Raw genomic sequence first — 13,554 nt, forward strand, 5'->3', positions numbered from 1 at the left:
AGATTCTGTCAATCTGATTCAATGGGTTTTACAAACCCCAATTCCAATGAAGCAGGGTCAACTCTTAAACGAAAATAAAAACATAATAAAACGATTTGCAAATCTTTTTCAACCTATATTAAATTTAATACTCTACAAAGACAAGACATTTATTCTTCAAACTGAAAAACTTTATTGTTTTTTAGCCAATATCAACTCATTTTGAATTTGAGGCCTGCAACATGCTCCTAAAAACCTGGGACAGGATCAAGACTGGGAATGTTTGGAACATTCCACAGGTGAACAGTTTCATTGGAAACACGTGAGTGTCATGATTGGGCATAAAAGGGGCATCCCCGGAATTCATTCACAAGTAAGTCAGCCTTGGTTGTGAATGACTGAGCCTTCTGGGGATGCTATGTGACAGTGGGAATCACTACTGTCCACATTTAAAATATTTTTTGGAAATCATGGATGTCGTGCTCCTCGGGATAAAGAGGAAAAGGACCTCCCAGTTTGTTATCAGCGATAAGTTCAAAAGCCATGGGGGTGTGTTAATGTCCATGGCATACCCATGCCCCATGACATTCAAAATGAGTGAATCTTTGCAAACAAACAATAAAGTCTTTGTTGTATATTCATTGAATATAGGAACTTCACTGGAATAGGGGTTTGTATTATCATCAGGGGTCTCATTTATAAATGTATAAACACATATAAAACAAACTGAGAAATAAGAAACTGATTATGATGACAGAAATCGCTCCCCACAGAATATGAAAGCTTGCTAAGTTACACCATATTTTTAGTTGATTATCATTTATTAACAGGAACCAGCATAGGACGTGAATTGTTACAGCCATGTATTTTGATGTGTGTGTGTGCGCACATACTGAGCTCGTCCATATACACAGTAGACTGAAGTGAATTATATACAGTTAAAAATGAGGCACCAAACACCTACAGCAGACTTTGGATGTGCAACAGTGCTCTTCATCATCATCAGTTCCTACATAGATTGAAGCCGTTCTGGTGGCACATTGTGGCCTATACCACCTCAGTAATTCACTTGCCAAAATTTGTTTTTTGCTTCAGCATCTGTCAATCATCCTGTCAGAATTTTGAAACATTATATTTTCCTTTAGTAATATTTGAAAAGCAAGTTATTCAGACCTACATATTGCAGTAGTTACTGGTTTAACACCTCAGAAGTCACCTCACACTAATCAGTCACTTGTATTTGTTTTCCAAATTTAAATACATTTCTTCATTTAGAGTATTATTTCAGTTTAAGGAGAGACAGATTAGAGTATTATTTCAGTTTAAGGAGAGACAGATTAAATGTTTAACATGGTTATCATGTATACCATGATTAAACAACATATGAAAAAGAAACACGACTAGCAATTGAATCATGATTTATATTCTATTTGAAAATATCAGCAGAACTTACCGCGTTTCTGCTGAGGTGGTTCTGTGATGGGTAGGATGGTAGGACTGGTGGTGAGCTGGATGGTAGGACTGGTGGTGAGCTGGATGGGAGGACTGGTGGTGAGCTGGATGGTGAGCTGGATGGGAGGACTGGTGGTGAGCTGGATGGTGAGCTGGATGGGAGGACTGGTGGTGAGCTGGATGGTGGGCTGGATGGTAGGACTGGTGGTGAGCTGGATGGTGGGCTGGATGGGAGGATTGGTGGTGAGCTGGATGGTAGGACTGGTGGTGAGCTGGATGGTGGGCTGGATGGTAGGACTGGTGGTGAGCTGGATGGGAGGACTGGTGGTGAGCTGGATGGGAGGACTGGTGGTGAGCTGGATGGTGGGCTGGATGGTAGGACTGGTGGTGAGCTGGATGGGAGAACTGGTGGTGAGCTGGATGGGAGGACTGGTGGTGAGCTGGATGGTGGGCTGGATGGTAGGACTGGTGGTGAGCTGGATGGGAGGACTGGTGGTGAGCTGGATGGGAGGACTGGTGGTGAGCTGGATGGTGGGCTGGATGGTAGGACTGGTGGTGAGCTGGATGGGAGGACTGGTGGTGAGCTGGATGGTGGGCTGGATGGGAGGACTGGTGGTGAGCTGGATGGGAGGACTGGTGGTGAGCTGGATGGGAGGACTGGTGGTGAGCTGGATGGTGGGCTGGATGGGAGGACTGGTGGTGAGCTGGATGGGAGGACTGGTGGTGAGCTGGATGGGAGGACTGGTGGTGAGCTGGATGATGGGCTGGATGGTGGGCTGGATGGGAGGACTGGTGGTGGACTGGATGGCAGGACTGGTGGTGGGCTGCTGGTTAGTACAACCTCAATGGTACAAAAATAGGAAATTATTAACCTCCTGTAATAAGAACAAATGTCCCCTTTTTTCTAGCAGTGAGTGTGCTCCATAAGGAAATGTACCGGTATGTCTTTTGTATTCTTCTGTGTATAAATGCTGCCCTATGGACTCTATGCTCTCTGTAGAACTGAGGCGAGGCTGATTTTGTACTCTGGTGCAAATTGTAGAATCTCATTACCTCATGTTAAGTGGAGATATGTGTTTATAGTTTTTTGAAGTTGAATTGAGCAATGCCTCTTGCTGTTGACTCTTTTGCTATGTATGGTAGACAATCAGTGAGCTATGACTATCACTGACTAGTAAAATAAACTAGGTCTGCAAAAAATGGTTATTTTCATCATATTTTGACTATTTTTTTTCAATTAATCGATTAGTTGTTTGGTATATATATATTCATATGTAAGACTCTGAAAGCAGAGAATTGTTTTACTTAAAAATTACTCAAACCTATTTATCAATTATCAAAATTGTTGGTGATTAATTGTATAATTGATTAATAATCTCAAATATCAATTAAGCAGCTCTAAAAGAAACACCTACTGGATAAAGCAAAGACCAAATTTTTGGCCCACTGTGGTTTGCCCTGTGACAGCGGTACCAAGATAACTGGTAATTACAACTGTAATTGCTGTGTCTGCTGTGTCTGTGCCACATTTCTTTTTATGTTGACTGTGGAGTACGATTTTAAATAATCGCACACACTTACCATTAATTAACAGTTCATAGAGAGCCTTCATCCTGTCTAGGCATTTTTCAGAATGGTCTGACAGCTGCCATTTTGGCTGGAGGACTTGTGTGGACCAGGTTTTCTGCTTCTTACTTTTCTTTCCAATAAAGACTATGGCCTTGTACCCCAATGTGTTTAACTTTTTGACCTGAAAATAAAGATATATATTATATAATACATACATAAATATAAGCATTTATACATGTCTGAAACATGGTGGGCTGTAATTATGTAAATAATAACTACAGAAGTTAAACACATACCAAGACAGATGCCTCATCAATAACATGAGAGGTGTTTTTTTTTTTTTTTTTTTTTTGGTTTTTCAACCATGTCTCCTTTCTGGCCTCAAATTTCTGAAGTTTTTTTGCCAGTCTTTGCTTTCTTGGCTGTACTGACTGACAATATTTGCAGGTCTTGGTGGCCACACCAATAGCTGCTTTGCAGCTCACGCAGGCTGTTGTTGTTGACCCTCGTGGCATCTTAAAACTACAACATAAAACAATCAACATCTTATGATTTCTGTTTTCATCTAGGTATTGTATTGTATTTTTGTGTGCGTATAATTTTACCACTTGTCTTACTAGTTCCTATCTCATTTTGATTCTGCTGCAGTGACATGTGAATTTGGAATCAATAAAGTTTTCAACTTATCTTACTTATCATTCTGACCTCGGTTAGCACATTGCCGCCAACTGTAGCTAACGTTAAATGTGGTGGCTAATATAATGCTGGATAAACCCCTATGTCATTGGACACATCCCTATAAATTCATGTTGCTAAATAATTAACGAATGATGGCTTAGACAGCGCTAACTTTATTATTCAGGTTCCGTTAGCATATGTTGATATCAGCATGTGTGTTCATTACCTACCTTTGAGGATGCACAGTATGAATGGTGGTGGCGGAGAGAGCGGACACCCCCCTCACTCACTTGTCAATCTGCTGACCTCTGTGTCTCTGTGATAGGGCAACCCACGTGTCAATCAGCGACCTCTCGCAGCTACGTTTCCCACTCGTAAAAACGTGATGCCACTTTTGTGACACTGTTACATTTAAATAGGGCTGCGCTCCACTGTAAGGCCGGTTACACACTGCCGGCGTGGCGTGAGCGTGGCGTTTCTGCGTGTCAGCTGTATGGATTTTTCTATGTCTTTACACACCAGAAAGGTGTCTGACGCGCTGCTGCTGCTGCTAGCCTTGTCTGGACACATGGATGTTTCCCATTGATAAAATGAAATACCATGTTAAACATAAATATATACTGATTTGATTTCAGCAAAGACAATGTCGGCAGTATTGACGGCAAAATAGGCTACAGAATATTTCCTTCTGTATTGACAGGTGCAATATTAGAAAATCGATTTTTTTTTAAATTACATTCTTAGCCTATATTTGCATTTATATCAAAACCTAGAGGCTTTCAAACATCAGCATGTCATTTATTAGTATGCATTTGTGTCTAAATGACATATAAACATATTTTCCTATTCTATTTTGCCAGGAAACGCTTTCAACACGCTCGCGTCTCCCGTGAAAAATAGGCGTCGGTTCTATTTCTAGCAGGTAGGCTACGCGTGTCAACTCTAACCTGTTAATATGGGAGCCGAAATATAAACGGACACGCCACGTAGCTGACACGCTCGCGCAACGCTTCCAACCGGCCTTAACCTTCTGCCACGGGCTTCATTCCATTTCAAAGGTCGACTGTCTTACAGGGGTCACCAACCTTTTTGAAACTGAGAGCTACTTCATGGGTATTGAGTCTACCAATTTGATACACTCTTCTGAAATAACAAATGTGCTCAGTTTGCCTTTAGTTATATATGGTTATTAATGATTAATTATAGGCTACTCATCTATGTGAAGACACTGAATATGTTAATGATTTCTCACAATAATTATCAACAATGACTTAACAAGGTGGGAAACAGATAATAATTCAATTTTCATTTTCAGAATAGGCCTGAGAGGGCTAGCCAAGGCCTCATGTGGTCCTTGAGGGCTACCTGGTGCCCGCGGGCACGGTGTTTGTGACCCCTGAGTCTAACGTAAACTGAACCCAAAGACCACTGTCTCTGTTTTTAGGCATATTATAATCTATGATTGTAAAATAATAAGTTTATTTCATTGTAGGCTATATTTCCAGCAGGGTGCCTGGCTGAGGTTTTGGATGGTTATGCCATCCAAAAAGGCCTCAGGCTCCTCAAATACTATCCATGCCATCCAATAAAGCACTGCACACACTTTTTTTGTCCATAATATAATGTTAATTATAGATATGTTATATATAATTATAACATTAGATGCATTGTGTAGCCTACTTGCTGTGGCAGATATACATGATTTGAATGACTGTGTTAGGTCATCCTGGCATAAAACCCTCCAAAATCATAAAGATAAAAAAATTCTCAAACAATCCTCATTTTGATCATTATTTACACACACACACACACACACACACACACACACACACACACACACACACACACACACACACACACACACACACTTGAAGCACTAAAAGTGCTCTCTGAACCTGAGCCTGTTAGGGCACATGTCCAAAATGTGAAAAAATGTCAACTTTGCCATAGAGCTAAACCAAATACATCACTGGAAAGGCCTTGACCTGGAGAGTAACATATATCAATTTGACAGTTCTATATTATTCCTGATTTGAGATATTGACCTTTGAACCTTAACCTCAGGGCATATTTGAAGGCTTATAATTATGGGACGAAAAGGGTTACAGACATGAGACCAACTGTTATAGAAAGGTGTTGACATGGGTTATAATTTGATCATAGTCACCAAGGGGTGGGGGGGGGGGGGCTATGGTTTGAAAATAAAAAATCCCCCATTGAACAAGAGAATATTTAAAGTTTGATGCCAAAAATGTGTTTGACATCCCCTCAACCCCCTGGAATGCCACCAATTAAGTATTTACAATTTCCAATTTAAGGTAAAAAACCCTATTTAAAAAAAAACTACAACTCCCTAGACCCCTCTTCAGCACTTGCGTTGACATCAGCACCCCAGTTGTAGTTCCTCCGTTTTAGGGTTGTGCTAGGGGTTTGAAAACATATATCTACCCAATATATCAATAGAACTGCATGTATATGATGTATCCTAAGAAAAGACAACAATGTTTGTTAAATGACGATATTTTAACTAAAACAGGAGACCAGCGCGCCAACTGCTCTGCTCACGTGACGCAAAGCGGACTGTCCTCATCTCCATAGTAACGGCCAATGTTGCTACTTCCGCTATCAAAAATGTAAAAAAAACACACACATATATTTTTAATAAATGAAGGCGTTATTATTAAAACAGACATATTTGACGTCAATCTACTGGCGTTATAAAACACAAATATCTTTAGGACAAGAGATATTTAATTTTCCACTTAATGTCCGCCGTTTTTGTTTTGCCGGCAGGAACCTCGAGACTCACATGATTGAGACACAACACATAGGCAAAAATGTATTTTGACTTATGCGCCTGCAGTTAGTTCCTTTTGTCACAACTTCACAGGTGTGTGTGGATCCGAACATGATGAACACATGCATTCTCTAGTGTGTCATACTTTTGGGGACAAGCCACCCAAAAGGCGCTCAAGTTTTCAGCACCACGGAGAGCAGCCTTCATGTCACCAGCGGCCTGGATGTCAGTCAGTTTGCTGTGATTGGCCGTCTCGTCCAGCGCCAATCACCTTCCCCACGTTAGCAGTTGACAGCCTTATGAATATGAAGCCTAAAATATCGTTTTCGCCCAAGTGGCTTGCTATCGTACAGGTAATATGAGTCTGTTAACACTGACAAAGGCTAAAAAATAACATACATTTCAAAGGCAAATTGATATATGAAATAATATATTACTTAGGATACAATATTCATTTTAATTTTACAAGAGCGTCTGGCCCTGATAGTGTCTTCCGAGAAAGATTCTGGCCCTTGGACAAGTGTAGTTGATGACCCCTGCCTTAGAATATAGGCCTAATGCTTACTACAGACTTACCTGAAAGGAACAACTCACACAATGGAATAAAACAGGAAACTGACTTAAATGAAAACTATTGATGAATCAAACAAAAGAGACGATGACTATAGTTGAAACAACAGTTCACTTTACTGGGTGAAATTAATAAAGAAGGCTTTCTAGAGCAAAGAGACTATGTCCTATTCAAAATAAAGACTATATATCTTCGGATAGAGAAGGTGTATGTGTGTGTGAGTGAGTAAGTGTATTAATATACTAACATGTGGAAACATAAGCTGGAATAGCACACTGTTGGATAGAGTAACAATAAAATAGGCTACGTAAACTACAGTAAGTACAGTATATACAAACTATATACAACTACAGTGAACAGTGAAGGCACTGGTGAAAATTACTAACGACCTTTTAACTGCTGCAGACAAAGGACTTGTCTCCATTCTTGTTTTACTAGATCTTAGTGCTGCATTTGACACTATTGACCATTCAATCCTGTTACAGAGATTGGAACACTTAATTGGCATTAAAGGAATTGCTCTAAGCTGGTTTAAGTCCTATTTCTCTGATCGATCTCAATTTGTTAATGTTAATGATAAATCCTCCAAGTACGCTAAAGTTAGCCATGGGGTTCCTCAAGGCTCAGTGCTTGGACCAATTCTATTCTCCTTATATATGCTTCCTCTAGGCAATATTATTAGGAAACACTCAATTAACTTTCACTGTTATGCGGATGACACCCAATTATACTTGTCAATCAAACCGGACAAAACCAGTCAGCTAGCTAAATTTCAAACGCGTGCATTAAGGATATAAAATCCTGGATGACCTATAATTTTCTGATGTTAAACCCTAACAAAACTGAAGTTATTGTACTGGGACCTAAACACCTCAGAACCTCATTATCTAAAGATATAGCTACTCTGGATGGTATTGCCCTGGCCTCCAGCACTACTGTCAGAAATTTAGGAGTTATTTTTGATCAGGATATATCCTTTAATGCCAATCTACAACAAACCTCAAGAACAGCCTTTTTCATCTTTCGTAACATTGCCAAAATTAGGAATATCCTGTCTCAAAACGACGCTGAAAAACTAGTGCATGCATTTGTTACTTCCAGGCTGGACTATTGTAACTCCCTACTGTCAGGTTGCTCAAATAAGTCCCTTAAGACTCTCCAGCTGATCCAGAATGCTGCAGCGCGTGTTCTCACAAGAACTAAGAGAAGAGATCATATTTCTCCTGTTTTAGCTTCTCTGCACTGGCTTCCTGTTGAATCCAGGATTGAGTTTAAAATCCTTCTATTGACCTACAAAGCTCTAAATGGTCTAGCACCATCATATCTAGAAGAGCTCCTAATACCTTATTGTCCCACTAGAGCACTGCGCTCCCAGAATGCAGAGTTACTGGTGGTACCTAGAGTCTCTAAAAGTAGAATGGGAGCAAGAGCCTTCAGTTATCAGGCTCCTCTCCTATGGAACCAGCTCCCGATCTGGGTTCGGGGGGCAGAAACTGTAATCGCTTTCAAGAATGAACTTAAAACTCTTCTATTTGATAAAGCTTATAGTTAGGGAGTGAGGAGTTGCAGTGTTCACCTAACTGGCCCACCTGCTTCTCTTCATAATTGTTAGACTAATAATACATAACAAAGTAGAGGGAGGCAGGCCAGCCAAGCCCGATCCGGCAGGGGGAGAGTTCTAAGCCCGAAAAAGCTACCTCTCCTTATGACCTGTCTCTCTTAGTTACGCTGTTATAGTTACGCTGTTATAGTTCTAGACTGCCGGGGGACTTCCTTCCTTCCTTTGACACACTGAGCTGCTCTCTCCTCTCCCTTTCTATTACTTTTACTATTACTATTTGTGTGTATCCAGTCCCAGAAATGCTTGTTACTAATCCTAGCTTCTGGGGAGTTTACTCCCCGGAGTCCTTATGTTTTTTCCCCAGCGTATTTCCTTGGAGAACGTTGGCACCAAGACCCTGGTTCCAGCTGTCGCCGTGGTCCTGCTGCACTCCCTGCCGAGCTCAGCGGTGCCCTGCAATGTCATGCTTCTTCCGGTTGAACCCTGCAGCTTCCCGCTACATCCAGTCACTGTTCCATTATTAATGTGACTATTATTGCCACTGTTCATCACACCCCCAACCGGCCCGTCAGACACCGCCTACCAAGAGCCTGGGTCTGTCCGAGGTTTCTTCCCAAGAGGGAGTTTTTCCTTGCCACTGTCGCACTGCTTGCTCTTGAGGGAATTACTGTAATTGTTGGAATTGTTGGGGCTTTGTAAATTATAGAGTGTGGTCTGGACCTACTCTATCTGTAAAGTGTCTCGAGATAACTCTTGTTATGATTTGATACTATAAATAAAATTGAATTGAATTGAATTGAAGGTATGTAGGGATGGACAATACATTTCGACCAAAAATGTAATGCTAAAAAAAAAAAAAAAAACCAAGGTAATTTGTCATGTTGGACAGTTGTGAATCACCAGTGATTGGGTTGGGGCAGAGGGTGGGGACTAATGGGCTAACATAATGGCTTTTTACATTTTCAGAGGAATTTGCAGTACATGCTCTAAACACAAAGAAATCTTACAACAGCAGTAAAATAGCACAGCACTGATGTTTGGGTTCAACACACTATGAAGACATCTTCTTAGTCATACACATCATCTCCCTAATAACTACTCTCCCAGTTCCTCATCAGTTGAGGAAGTATTCTCTAAGTCTTCCTCTTCAGAGAAGTCATCTAAGGACAATGTTTGCAGTCCGAGAATACTTTTGTATGTTGTGCGTGCTGTGGCCAGTTGTGCTTCAACTTCACACAATCTTCTCTTCAGCACACAGTCCCTTACGTCCTTTCTCCATTAATCCGTCTGTACTGCCTGAGAATGTGACATTAAAATAAAAAGAAATGAGCCAAGTGGTAACCAGAGAAGCCAACTGAACTATTTATTGTCCTTACAATTCCCATTGGTGTCTTCAGTGATCTGAAAGGTAAACTCTTCAATCAGTCCAGCAACACTCCTCATGTACTCCATGTGCTGCTTGACTTCGCGAACCACAATAACTTCTTCTTCTTTCAGTCTAGCCAGCAGCATTACCTTGTCAAAAACATTTTTTTTCCGCTCCATATCACCATGACCTGCAAAACATTATATCAAAGTGTTATCTTACAACCTCCTATAAAAATATTGGGACAGAAGATATTTTGCATGCTGTACTACTACTATAGAGAAATAAACCCTGAAAGGATGAGATAGATGCAGGTCATTTTGGATTGTTGCTCCTTTAGACAACAACAAACAAGTTTACAATCAGCCTCTTTTCAGATCTCCTGTACAAGAGCAGAACCAAATGATTCTTTAAAATATGCCATCAAATAATTTTTTCAAAGTACCTGAGGTCCACTGCTGAACATCAGACACCCACTGCTGGACTGTGTCTTGCTGTAGAGATAACTCAGCGGTGAGTTTCTCCAGGTCCTTTGTTGCCTCTGTAATCCTTTGTACAGTCTGTCCGAAAGAAATATCTGTGTTAACAAATGCTGAGACACAATTTAAAAACAAAAATGTTATTATACATATTTGCCTAGTTAGTACCTTGATGTATCTTTTGGCCAGTGTCCGGTCAAGGTTTTCTGCCTTTCGTTTGTTCCAGCCACTTGCCTGGATAGTTAGCATGTCTGTGCGAACTTGACAGACAATATATGTGCAGTAATTTAGGTTCACAGTGAGGACCAAAGGTCAGATACTACAGTGATCATTCTCTAATATTGTCACATAAACCTGGAAAGAATCATACACTTAATTAACGTGTCAGAAGTTAAATTATTATAAAGAGAATCCTGATCAGTGTAAAAGTGCTGACTAGACAATTGTTTTCTAAGGGAACACCTATGCATGGAACTCTAAAGTGCAAAGGCTGAGCATCAGTGTTCAAACCCCTTTCTCAAGGGGGAATATGGAAAATATTAACATTAATAAAGTCTGGTGCTGTTAGTCTTCTCTGGAGTTGGACACCTGCAGAGATTTGACTCCACCTGATCATGAGGAAGCACTCTATTGTAGAGGGGTTCTACACCTTCTGGTTTGGTCTATGTGGAGAAGGATTCATACTGCAGCATGCATAACGACCCCAATCACACCTCAAAGCTCTGACAGAACCACTTGTGGTCTCAATTTGGACACAACTATACATGAAAAATGCTTACCGGCTTTTGACATGTACTTGGAACATATGGCTGCTCGGGAGAGGAAGCTGTTAACCTGTTCAACCTCCTCCCCGATTGTTGTTCCAGCTCCTTCTTGATTGCGTCCCCCCCATTTTAACTGTAACACATTTACATGAATGTTATCAGTTGGAAAACAAAAAGTAGGGGCAGAGGACAGACAATCATAATGTGTGGTACAAATGGTAAGAAATACATCTAATTGTCATTGTTACCTCACACATCCATGAATGCGCTTTTGCATGCGTGATGGAGAGAAATGGGCGCATATTCAGCAAGTCTTCCAACTCTGGACAGTGGTCCACAACTCTCTTCAGATATGGCCAATATTTGCAGACCACATCAGAGCAGAAAAACTGGACGGTCTGTGAAGCTAGCTGTTTCTGGAGATATAATGGGTATGCAAATATTTCGCCACGGAACATATTCAGTCCCTTCAGCAAAACCCCATGACGGCAGACAGCAACTTCAACACCTTCCTCGTCTAGTTTGCTTGCAGACTTGTTGGCGGACTCTTGTGCTGCCGTCCACTGAGCCGCACCACATGTCCCTTTCCCTGGATTCTTAAACAGATGAGGGCAAATATAGACATTTACACAGTTATACTTTACAAAATAAGCTGTAAATCATGGTATTATGGCATTTGATGCAGTAATGCCACTCTATTACTTAAATAAACAAAATAATGTTTAAATTTTGAAAAAAAAAACAGGCAAGCATTCATAAAAATTTTAAATTGTGGTGTTACACATGAAGAAATATAAATTTAGCTTACATGTAAAGTTGTTCCATGGATGTAATCAACAAAGGAGGACACCTCAGCATCACTGGCCAAAAAGACTCCATCAAAAAACCCATCAGGTCTTGAAAGAAATATATAGATGTGGGTTACATTACTGTATAAAAGTAATTTGTGGCTCACTAGCATTTCATTGTACATGAATGTTACACACCCTGGTTGGCTTTTGAAACGATATAATTTGCGGTTCCCATCCACTGCAACTGCCAACATGGAGGGTGTGTGAGCAGGGCACTGAAAATGCTGGACCTGAGACAGCTTGTCAACCTCAAATTTGGCATAGGCCCATTCGAGGAAGGCCCTCTGCATTGTGTCCCCACATATCTTACCACTCTGAGAGCAAAAGTTAAAAAACAAAACAAAACAGTAAGTAACTGTTTCGAATGTTGGCTTCAGACCATTGTCATGACGAAAAAAGGGCTCTGTCAAGAAATGTGTGCTGAATCTTTGGGGATCTTTGGAAGAACAAGTCCTAACAATGAATCAGTTATTTAAAAGGTGATCCAAACAAGATAACTTAAATGATGAATCCACTCACTCGCCCGAAGAGTTTTGTTCGACCCTCGAGCATGCTGACAAAAGCTTGTCTTGACATCCCTGGGGCAGTGATTTTTAGATCCTCATACGTGGTGAACAAGTCCACCATGTACAAGGTCTCAAAATCGACAGTGGCTGGCCAGTAACCACTTTCAACCAGATCACTTATGGTCACTGGCAAGGTTTTTCCACAGGAGCAGTTTACTGATGGAAGGAAGAGGTTGTATCTTCCTGAAATTTCAGAGAAAAACAATTATCTTTTGTTCACAAGACAAAAAAAACACAATATGAAGAAATAAAAAACTTTTTTTTTACCATTCATTCCAATTAAAATAACTGGCTTTCCCTTGGAAAAGCTTGTTTGCCCGGTGGAGCAGTCGCAGCAAGGAGGAACAATTGGTAACATGCAATCTAAAAAGCAGAATTAGTTTACATATTAGAGTAAATGAAACCAAAACCTCAACAGTGAGGGTGTTGTTTCTATCAAACAAAACTTCATCCAGAATGTTTGTTGGAGTAAACCAGTGTTTGTGTAAAATGTAAAACAGCCTATATAACTTGAAACTTAAAAACTACCTTTTTCATGATAGGAGAATTTCCCTCCCTCATGCTGCTGAACAAAAGTGGATGGCGACAGGTGTCTGAAGAACCCCTCCACCATGGATGCTCTGTTATGAAGCACCAGGGCCTCATGTGTGGAAAGGTCACAGGCTGTGCAGTAGAGTGATCGTGGTAAACAGTCTCTACACATCACTACTGCAGCCTTGTGTCCACAATGATGGCAAACCCCCTCCTCGGGCTTCTCAGATGACAACATATTGTTCACCATGAAGGGCCTCATCACTGTCCAATTCTCCAGAGAGGAAGTTTGCCTGTTCCTCCAGTGTGAGGGGAGAGGTTGTTCAGCACCACTTCCCAAGAGGTCTCGGACATCTTGAATGAGGGAGCCTGAAAATTAAAAGGGAAGAA

The sequence above is a fragment of the Perca flavescens genome, unplaced genomic scaffold, assembly GCF_004354835.1.
Source record: "Perca flavescens isolate YP-PL-M2 unplaced genomic scaffold, PFLA_1.0 EPR50_1.1_unplaced_scaf_12, whole genome shotgun sequence".
Classification (NCBI taxonomy): domain Eukaryota; kingdom Metazoa; phylum Chordata; class Actinopteri; order Perciformes; family Percidae; genus Perca; species Perca flavescens.